Source organism: Rattus norvegicus, chromosome 7 (assembly GCF_036323735.1).
Source record: "Rattus norvegicus strain BN/NHsdMcwi chromosome 7, GRCr8, whole genome shotgun sequence".
NCBI classification, from domain to species: Eukaryota; Metazoa; Chordata; class Mammalia; order Rodentia; family Muridae; genus Rattus; species Rattus norvegicus.
In genome coordinates, this window is record NC_086025.1 from 13,073,834 (window position 1) to 13,084,453 (window position 10,620).

Sequence of the window (10,620 nt, forward strand, 5' to 3'; positions counted from 1 at the left end):
ATCTCTCCTGAGAGACACAGCCCTAGCATGTGAAATACAGAGGTGAACATTCGCAGCAAACCACTGAATGGAGACTGAGACCCCCGTTGGAAGAATTAGAGGAAGGATTGAAAGAGCTGAAGGGGTTTGCAACCCCATAAGAACAGCAATACCAACCAACCAGAGCTTCCAGGGACTAAACCACTACTTAAAGACTATACATGGGCTGACCCATGGCTCCAACTGCATATGTAGCCGAGGAGGCCCTTGTTGGGCACCAATGGAAGAAGTTCTTGGTCTGGCCAAGACTGGACCCCCAGTGTAGGGGAATGTAGGGGGGTGGATGTGGAGGGGACACCCTTATAGAAGAAAGGGAGGAGAGGGGGCTAGGGGGCTTATGAACAGGAAACTGGGAAAGGGAATAACATTTGAAATGTAAAAAAAGAAATATATCCAATAAAAAAATAGGGTGTTCATCCCTAAATGTGATAACTAAACCACAGTCCTCCCCTCAGGAGGGAGATTCTCAGAAATCTATTCTGAAGGAGCAGAAAGATTGTAAGAGCCAGAAGTAGTAGATGACTTTAAACAGTGCTTTCCAGACAAAACAGATGGATGGATATGTGAACTCACGTTGATTTTGACGGCATGCAGAAGGCTGAGAAACTCAAGCCAGATAAAATCCCAACATGGAGGAGAGGGGGGGTCATGAAGTCCCTCCCCTAGCTGAAGAGCTGTTGGCATTCAATGGCTGCTGGGAAAGGAAAAGTCAGCTTTCCTGAGTGGTGTAACATGTACTCCTGGGCCAGCCCCAAGCCTAGAAGTCGGAGGCCAGCACCAACTGAACTCAACTGGGGAGGTGGGAAATGTGGACTTGAGGAAAAAAGAGAGAGGGTGGGAGAGGGAGAGGGAGAGGGAGAGGGAGAGGGAGAGGGAGAGGGAGAGGGAGAGGGAGAGGGAGAGGGAGAGGGAGAGAGGGAGAAAGGGAGAGGGAGAGGGAGAGGAAGGCTTCAATTAAGCCTGGTCCTCAAAATGGAGCCAATTGGTCTCCTTAAATGGGGACACATGGGTTTTATAGTGTCCTTTCAGGATTTTGGGTCTTTCTGCCTCAGATTTTCAAGTAGCTGTGGTCTTTTGTGCCTTCAGACCTGAAAAGGCTACAAAGTTTTAACTACCTGTTTAATCAAGGGTGCAGTTGAGCTTTGTCTTAGCCTCAGAATGTGTGTGTGTGTGTGTGTGTGTGTGTGTGTGTAGTGTTTGTGGTGTGTGTGTGTGTAGTGTCTGTGGTGTGTGTGTGTGTAGTGTCTGTGGTGTATGTGTGTGTGTGTGTGTGTGTGTGTGTGTTGGGCTTATACATTTGTGCCGTCATAATTGCCAAAGCATCCTATTTTAAGCTTTTGCATTTCTCGGTGTGAATTGATTTTTATCCACTGGACAGAGGGATGTATAATGCATCTCTTCGTGCAGGTATTAGTTTATTTGTGCTTTATGTGTTGTCATTTTTGCCATGATTATATGGGACCAACTCTGTCATCAAGTTTCTATTTTTATTTCAACCCGTAAGGACTGGACATCCATTCCCTTCTCATTTTAATCTTTTTGCTGCTGATACAGAATCTTAAATAGTTTAGTGTTGAAATATTTAATTTTTTATTTATTTACTTGTTTTGGGAGCAAGGCACATGCGTGCATGCACTGGCACACGTGTAGGATTAAGGACAATTTGGTTCTTTTATTTGACCATATAAGTCCAAGAATCAGACTCAGGTTGTTAGGTGTGGCTGCCTTTACCAGCTAAACAATTTCACTGACAATGTAAAAGCCTTTCCTAGTTTTACTCATTTATGCTGTTTAGGAGCTTGTTCTTGTATATTAGGCAGTCTTTAATTTTTTGTTGCAATTTTTCTTTCCTTTGCTACGTATTTCATGCTTTGCTTGAGCACAAGGTGCTCCTGACTGAAACTCACGAGTGTGGGCATACAGGTGTGGGGATACACACATCTGGTTCATCTTCCCATTTTCTTATTTTAAACACTGGCACTACCACCTTCATTTAGTAGGAATTTATACATATGTCAAAAAAAACTTGATGATACTAAAATAATTAATTATAAGAATATTTCCATTGTTTCAGTTCCTTTAAGCTTCTAAACTGTCTAGATAAAATCTCAGAGGTGCTCAAATGTTTAAAAAGCTTTTATTTTATACTCCACCCCACATACTGTGTGTGTGTGTGTGTGTGTGTGTGAGAGAGAGAGAGAGAGAGAGAGAGAGAGAGAGAGAGAGAGAGAGAGAGAGAGAGATCACAGAGTGCTTGTGAAGTCAGAGGACACCTTTGTGGATTGATTCTCTCCTTTCACTCTTATGTAGGTTTCCTGGAATTTATGTCTTTAGGCTAATATCACCATGGTGGTTTGAATGAGAAATGTCCCCCACTGGTCTGCATGTTAAATACCATGACTCTAAGGTTTAGTGATTTTTCTAAAATGTTGAATAATTCATTATACATTTTCGGGTCTACATTTTAGAAAAAACATGAGGAAAAAAAGAGAAGAAACTCCCTCCTCTCTTTCCAGTCCCACACTTAGAAATCCCTCCCTAAATTGCCCCTTCCCCTTTACCTCAGAGGAGGGGAGCTCCCCTTGGGTATCACTATGCAGGCTTAGATTATTTAAAACCTATTTATAATAAGGGTTCTCAAATGCTTCAATTCCCCTCCCAGCACACCATCTAAAGGTAATGGTGAAAAGATGATAAATAGGATGAGGGGCTGTGGGCCTGTTTAGAAGTAGTTCTTTGAGGCGATTTCAATCTCTGTCAGGATATCAGCAGTCCAGTTCAGTAGTGGCAGGATAGCAAACTTAAATCAGTAGCTGTGGCATGCTCCAGCAGAAACAGCCAGGCCCCCACTGAATCTGCACCGGTCAGTGGAGCTACCAGGACCAGTGAGTGGGAGGGACCAGGGGGAGTTCTCTGCCTTGTCTCTCTCCTCAAAGCAAGATCAGCAAAGACAAAGACTCTAGACCAGTGAAGAGTTGCAATGGCCCCTTCACTGTCCATTGAGCCCTATTTATACTCTTTCTAAACATTAGGGGACCTACCATACGTCTTGCCTTAGCAAAACACCATGTGAGTCTGTATCACCTGAAATTTCCAGAAACTTCCACTTCACCACACTGCCCTGGGGCATCTAGTCCCAGCAGGTCTTGGCACTTCTCACACTGAGTCCCAACCAGGCTATCCAAGCAGGGAGGGAGAGGATCCAATTTCAGGGATCAGAGATGGAGATAGTGTCTATTCCACTTGCTAGGGCACCTATATGAAGACCTAGTGTGCTACAAATATGTAGGGGATCTAGATCCAGCTCCTTCATGCAACCGGGTTGGTGGCCGAGGATCTGTGAGCCCCCACAGTCCCAGGTGACTTGAATCTGTGGCTCTTCTTGTGGTATCCTTGACCCTCAGACTTGCTCATTTCTACTCCCCACTCTTCCACAAGACTCCTCACATTTTGCCTGATGTTTGGCTTTGGGTGATACTTGTGTCTGTAGTTCTGGTTTTCTTTCCTAGGTTTTTCATCTCCAGTGTTGCCTCCATTATGTTTTCTTTTCTTATCTTTTTTCCCCCAACTTAACAGTTCTATTTACACCATACCACGAACTCTGATGGCCTCTTATGGTTTCTTGGTTTTCTTCACAGAAGATGAGCTGGACTACTGATTCCTGTCATTTCCGCGAATTGGGTGTGAGCGGTGCACCACGACATCAATGATGGTGTCCTTGCTAGGGTCACGACCAAGTCCAGATTCAGACACTGTCGGCTCAGCAGAAGCCAGACTTGGTCCCACTCCTGGTGTGGCAGGGCCGCTCAGCACTCTGTAGCACATATTCACAGTTGGCACAGGCCTACTTGAGCTCGTAGAGTAACAGCAGGTCACTCCCCAACTCATTGAACATATGCACCAGCTCCTCTGTGGGGGTAGGGCTCAGATCCACACCAAGTTCCAGCAGCATCTGTTTCAGCGTCTTGATCTTCTTCTGACCCACAGAGCTGGGCAGATTCATCCGCTGGCTGGCTTCATAATGTCAAACCTGCTGACTTAAAATCTGGAAACTTGATGCCTGTAGTCTCAGAAACACCCGGCTTCTCAGCCTCCTTCTTCTGGGGTAGCTTCTTCTTGGGAGTCTTGCATTCTATGCGCTGCTGCTCCGTAGTGGTGTCCGCTGCAGAAATCAACTTCTGCAGGTCTTGGCTGTGCTTCTCCTGATTTTTTCCAGGTCTCAATCTTACGAAGCTCCTGTAGCAGGTACTCCTCCTCTGCCACCTGCTCCGGGGTTTGGTTGTAAAGTTGCTCCAGCTGTTCCTTCCGCCGTCTCTCATGCCCAGCCTCAAATACTGGTATTTTGAGATCTGTACCTGGCACAGCCCTCACGTTGGCAAGCCTGGCACAAATGTGGTAGTACCTCTCTTTCAGGTCCTCCACAGAACGCTTCTTGAACTGCGGGTGGTCATACCGATCGTGAATAACTACGAAGCGCAGATCAAATCAGCGGCTGAGGTCAAAGAGATGGTCAGTCTCTGCCTTAGTCCATGAGTACACTGGCACTTGCACTGTCTTATTGAACCTGGCGAAAGGGTAGTCCTTGCCCTCCACTACTGCTCGGCACCAGTGGAAAAACATAGCACCATCCTTTCAACCTGGGTTGGTAAATGGCATCCACTTCCAAGATCGAACCTTCTTGGACCCCAATTTAGCTTTCACTTTTCCATGTCCTGACCAGTGTCACTGGGAAGTAGTCGGGGTGCATCCTTTTTGTCAGAGTAAAGGAAAGCATAGACCTCCTGATGCATGCTCAAGCCTCTTGAAGGTCAGAGTCTCTGAGGACTTCCTGCACTTTTCTTGTCCGAGTTGATAATATCCTTTTTGCCGATGGTCCCAGCAGCGGCATCTCCTGGATCCCCGAGTTCTAGACTGTCTCGTACATCTGTGCCTGTAGCCATCACCCCTGAGGGATGAGGTAGCATTCAGTGGTCAAGGATCAGTATCTGAGTACTCCAGCTGTAGCTCACTCCTCAGATTATCTCTCTCTGAAGCCCATTATGTTTTCTTTATCGCTTTTACTTACATTTTTTTAGATCTTGAAGCATCGTATTCATTTTCTGTTTGATTGTATTTTTCTGTATTCTTTTAAAGGATTTGTTTCCTTTTGAATGGTTTCTACTTATCTGATTGTGTTTTCCTGTATTTCTTTAAGGGACTTATTTATACCCTCTTTAAAGGCCTCTACCATCTTCATTAGATGGTTCGTGGTCTTCTCTGTACCCAGATGCCACTGGAGTACCACTGCTGTCAAGAACAAGGGTCCCTTGTCCATGATTTCCCTCAGGGCATCCATGCAGAATCTGGGATGGGGAGGGAACCCAGTTCGATTCTGAGTGAGCTCCAAAAGTATTGAGGGGCTGGAGGAAAAAGCATTCTCGGGGAGAAGCCACTCTTTAAAATGGAAGGCTTCCCCATAGTTGTCCTTACTTGTTCATATTGCTTTATTTGCCGGTGGATATGTATGCAAACATCTTCTTCAGGGTGAACCAGGGACTAAATATCTTTGGTGGGATGGAATGACCAAGAAGAGAAGCTCACTGGCTGAATGCTTGAGGCCTAGCTTCGTACCTCATTAGCATAGAGAACTCTAGGCATTTATGCTATGGTCCTCAGTGGGGTGTCATGGTTAAGTCTTCCAGAGTGGGTACAGAAATGGGGAGGGAGCAGCTCGATTCCTGCCTAGTTCAACTCTCTAGGCTCACTCAATCTTACCAGATCTTCTGTCTGGTGGCTGGGTCCACTTGCCCTGCGTCTGGCCTGGGTGTTCCAAGTTGGATCAGGCTTCTTGGAAGGCAGTTGGAACTGTGTGTCTGACTTTGAGCAGGCCTACTGTGATGAAGGCAGAGCTGTAGGTTGGGGTCAGTCAACCTATCAGCAATGGGAGGTGTGGAACCAGAAGGAAGCTTTCCTATATTTCTGTGGTGGTTTGAATATGCTTGGTTCAGAGAGTGATACTATTAGGAAGTGTGGCTTTGTTGAAGTAGGTGTTGCTTACTTGTTAGAGGAAGTGTGTCACTTTGGGGTTGGCCTTTGTGACCCTCCTCCTAGCTGCCCATGAGAGAGTCTTCTTTTGGCTGTCTCCAGATGAAGATGTAGAACTCTCAGCTCCTCCTGTACCATGCCTGCCTGGATGCTGCTATGCATGCACTTGATGATAACAAAATGAGCCTGTAAGCCAGTCTCAATGAAATGTTGTTCTTTTTGAAGCAATCACAAGGGGAAGGGAGGGAGGGACAAGGGAGGGATAGGGAATGAGAGTGGGAGGAGAGGGGAACATGATCTGTATTGGGTGAGGGAAAAGGACTGAAGCCCTGAGGGCCAGCAGAAAGAGTGGAAACAGGTGATCTCGGGAGGAAGGAGGTTGGGAGACCCTCTAGAATGTACCAAAGACTTAGGAAGTGAGAGAATGTCAGGACTCAAAGGAGAGGGTATCCTAGATGAAAGGCCCTACAGTGGGGAGAGGGAACTTATTTGAAGCCACCTCCATCAGAAAGACAGGGTATCAAGTCTGTGGATGCATTTTTGAGGACATAGCAACCTACAAATGATCATACCCATGCAGAATAGTGATTGCTTCCTGAGAAGCATCAGCTGCCAATAGCTCCTTGGCTAGTGTAGGTCTCAGCAGCTCATTTCCTGTTCACACAGGAATTCCTACCTGGCTCGACTGTGCTGAGTGACCACAGCTGCTGAGAGTTTATGTGTGTAACAACTCTTCCAGAAGATGGCCTTTCACAACGTTCATCTTTCAGGCTTTACCTTCTTTCTGTCCTCTCTTCTGTAATGTTCCCTGGGCCTTTGGTGGAGAGAAAGGTAAGCCAAATTCAGGGAAATTAATTAGCACATGAGAGGTATGCTATCCCCAATTCTGTTTCACTAGAGATTAAGTTCCTGGAGGAAGAACCAGATAAAACATTCAGATTAGTGACCCAAGATTACATGAAGGCTGCAGGTTGGAATATGAGTTCTAGAATCTACTTTCTCAAAGCAAAATTCAAAACAGTTTAACTTATACACACGGGAAATCAAATACCACAGCAATAGACTTAAAGATTTAGAATGTAACTATTTCATTGTCATTAGTATATAGAATCTACTCTATATGAATTTTGTGCACAACTAGAGCTCCCGTGACCTTCACATTCTGTTGATTGTTACTTCACTAACAACAGATCTCTCAGTGACTTGACAGATCTCTCAGTTATGATACAGCCTGTTTGTAAACTCTCTGTCAGTTATAAACACCAATTTTTAGAAAATAATTATTGTGCACAATCTTCTGGATGGACATCATCAGTCTGACTTAACAATTGTGTCACCAGGCACACCTAAAAGCTCTACAACAAAAAGAAGCAAATACACCCAGGAGGAGTAGAAGACAGGAAATAATCAAACTCAGAGCTGAAATCAGTCAAGTTGAAAAAAAAGGACCATAGAAAGAATCAACAGAACCAAAAGTTGGTTCGTTGAGAAAATCAACAAGATAGATAAACCCTTAGACAGACTAACGAAAGGACACAGACAGTGTGTCCAAATTAACAAAACCAGAAATGAAAAGGGAGACATAACTACAGATTCAGAGGAAATTCAAAAAATCATCAGATCTTACTATAAAAGCCTATATTCAACAAAATTTGAAAATCGGCAGGAAATGGACAATTTCCTAGACAGATACCAGGTACCGAAGTTAAATCAGGAACAGATAAACCAGTTAAACAACCCCATAACTCCTAAGGAAATAGAAGCAGTCATTAAAGGTCTGCCAACCAAAAAGAGCCTAGGTCCAGATGGGTTTAGTGCAGAATTCTATCAGACCTTCATAGAAGACCTCATACCAATACTATCCAAACTATTCCACAAAACTGAAACAGATGGATCACTACCGAATTCCTTCTATGAAGCCACAATTACTCATATACCTAAACCACACAAAGACCCAACAAAGAAAGAGAACTTCAGACCAATTTCCCTTATGAATATCGACGCAAAAATACTCAATAAAATTCTGGCAAACCGAATCCAAGAGCACATCAAAACAATCATCCACCATGATCAAGTAGGCTTCATCCCAGGCATGCAGGGATGGTTTAATATACAGAAAACCATCAATGTGATCCATTATATAAACAAACTGAAAGAACAAAACCACATGATCATTTCATTAGACGCCGAGAAAGCATTTGACAAAATTCAACACCCCTTCATGATAAAAGTCCTGGAAAGAATAGGAATTCAAGGCCCATACCTAAACCATATAAAAAGGGATATACGGCAACCCAGTAGCTAACATTAAACTAAATGGAGAGAAACTTGAAGCAATCCTACTAAAATCAGGGACTAAACAAGGCTGCCTACTCTCTCCCTACTTATTCAATATAGTTCTTGAAATTCTAGCCAGAATAATCAGACAACAAAAGGAGGTCAAGGGGATACAGATCGGAAAAGAAGATGTCAAAATATCACTATTTGTAGATGATATAATAGTATATTTAAGTGATCACAAAAGTTCCACCAGAGAACTACCAAAGCTGATAAACAACTTCAGCCAAGTGGCTGGGTATAAAATTAACTCAAATAAATCAGTAGCCTTCCTCTACACAAAAGAGAAACAAGCCGAGAAAGAAATTAGGGAAACGACACCCTTCATAATAGATCCAAATAATATAAAGTACCTCGGTGTGACTTTAACCTAGCAAGTAATAGATGTGTACAATAAGAACTTCAAGCCTCTGAAGAAAGAATTTGAAGAAGACCTCAGAAGATGGAAAGATCTCCCATGCTCATGGATTTGCAGGATTAACTTAGTAAAAATGGCCATTTTACCAAAAGCGATCTACAGATTCAATGCAATCCTCATCAAAATACCAATCCAATTCTTCAAAGAGTTAGACAGAACAATTTGCAAATTCATCTGGAATAACAAAAACCCAGGATAGCTAAAACTATTCTCAACAACAAAAGGACTTCATGGGGAATCACTATCCCTGAACTCAAGCAGTATTACAGAGCAATAGTGATAAAAACTGCATGGTATTGGTACAGAGACAGACAAATAGACAAATGGAACAGAATTGAAGACCCAGAAATGAACCCACACACCTATGGGCACTTGATTTTTGACAAAGGAGCCAAAACCATCAAATGGAAAAAAGATAGCATTTTCAGCAAATGGTGCTGGTTCAACTGGAGGTCAATATGTAGAAGAATGCAAATCGATCCATGCTTATCACCCTGTACAAAGCTTAAGTCCAAGTGGATCAAGGACCTCCACATCAAACCAGATACACTCAAACTAATAGAAGAAAAACTAAGGCAGCGTCTCGAACACATGGGCACTGGAAAAAATTTCCTGAACAAAACACCAATGGCTTATGCTCTAAGATCAAGAATCGACAAATGGGATCTCATAAAACTGCAAAGCTTCTGTAAGGCAAAGGACACTGTGGTTAGGGCAAAACGGCAACCAACAGATTGGGAAAAGATCTTCACCAATCCTACAACAGATAGAGGCCTTATATCCAAAATATACAAAGAACTCAAGAAGTTAGACCGCAGGGAGACAAATAACCCTATTAAAAAATGGGGTTCAGAGCTAAACAAAGAATTCACAGCTGAGGAATGCCGAATGGCTGAGAAACACCTAAAGAAATGTTCAACATCTTTAGTCATAAGGGAAATGCAAATCAAAACAGCCATGAGATTTCACCTCACACCAGTGAGAATGGCTAAGATCAAAAACTCAGGTGACAGCAGATGCTGGCGAGGATGTGGAGAAAGAGGAACACTCCTCCATTGTTGGTGGGATTGCAGACTGGTACAACCATTCTGGAAATCAGTCTGGAGGTTCCTCAGAAAATTGGACATTGAACTGCCTGAGGATCCAGCTATACCTCTCTTGGGCATATACCCACAATATGCCCCAACATATAAAAAAGACACGTGCTCCACTATGTTCATAGCAGCCTTATTTATAATAGCCAGAAGCTGGAAAGAACCCAGATGCCCTTCAACAGAGGAATGGATACAGAAAATGTGGTACATCTACACAATGGAACATTACTCAGCTATCAAAAACAATGATTTTATGAAATACATAGACAAATGGTTGGAACTGGAAAATGTCATCCTGAGTGAGGTAACCCAATCACAGAAAAACACACATGGTATGCACTCACTGATAAGTGGCTATTAGCCCAAATGCTTGAATTACCCTAGCTACATAGAACACATGAAACTCAAGATGGATGATCAAAATGTGAATGCTTCACTCCTTCTTTAAAAGGGGGAACAAGAATACCCTTAGCAGGAAATAGAGAGGCAAAGATTAAAACAGAGACAGAAGGAACACCCATTCAGAGCCTGCCCCACATGTGGCCCATACATATACAGCCATCCAATTAGACAAGATGGATGAAGCAAAGAAGTGCAGGCCGACAGGAGCCGGATGTAGATCTGTCCTGAGAGACACAGCCAGAATACAGCAAATGCAGAGGCGAATGCCAGCAGCAAACCACTGAACTGAGAATAGGACCCCCGTTG

At 43.5% G+C, this 10,620-nt stretch overlaps 1 pseudogene; it reads right to left on the reverse strand.

Moving 5' to 3' along the window:
• Positions 1 to 3,651: 3,651 nt before the first annotated feature.
• Positions 3,652 to 4,979, reverse strand: Dmap1-ps3 (DNA methyltransferase 1-associated protein 1, pseudogene 3; annotated as a pseudogene).
• Positions 4,980 to 10,620: the final 5,641 nt, after the last annotated feature.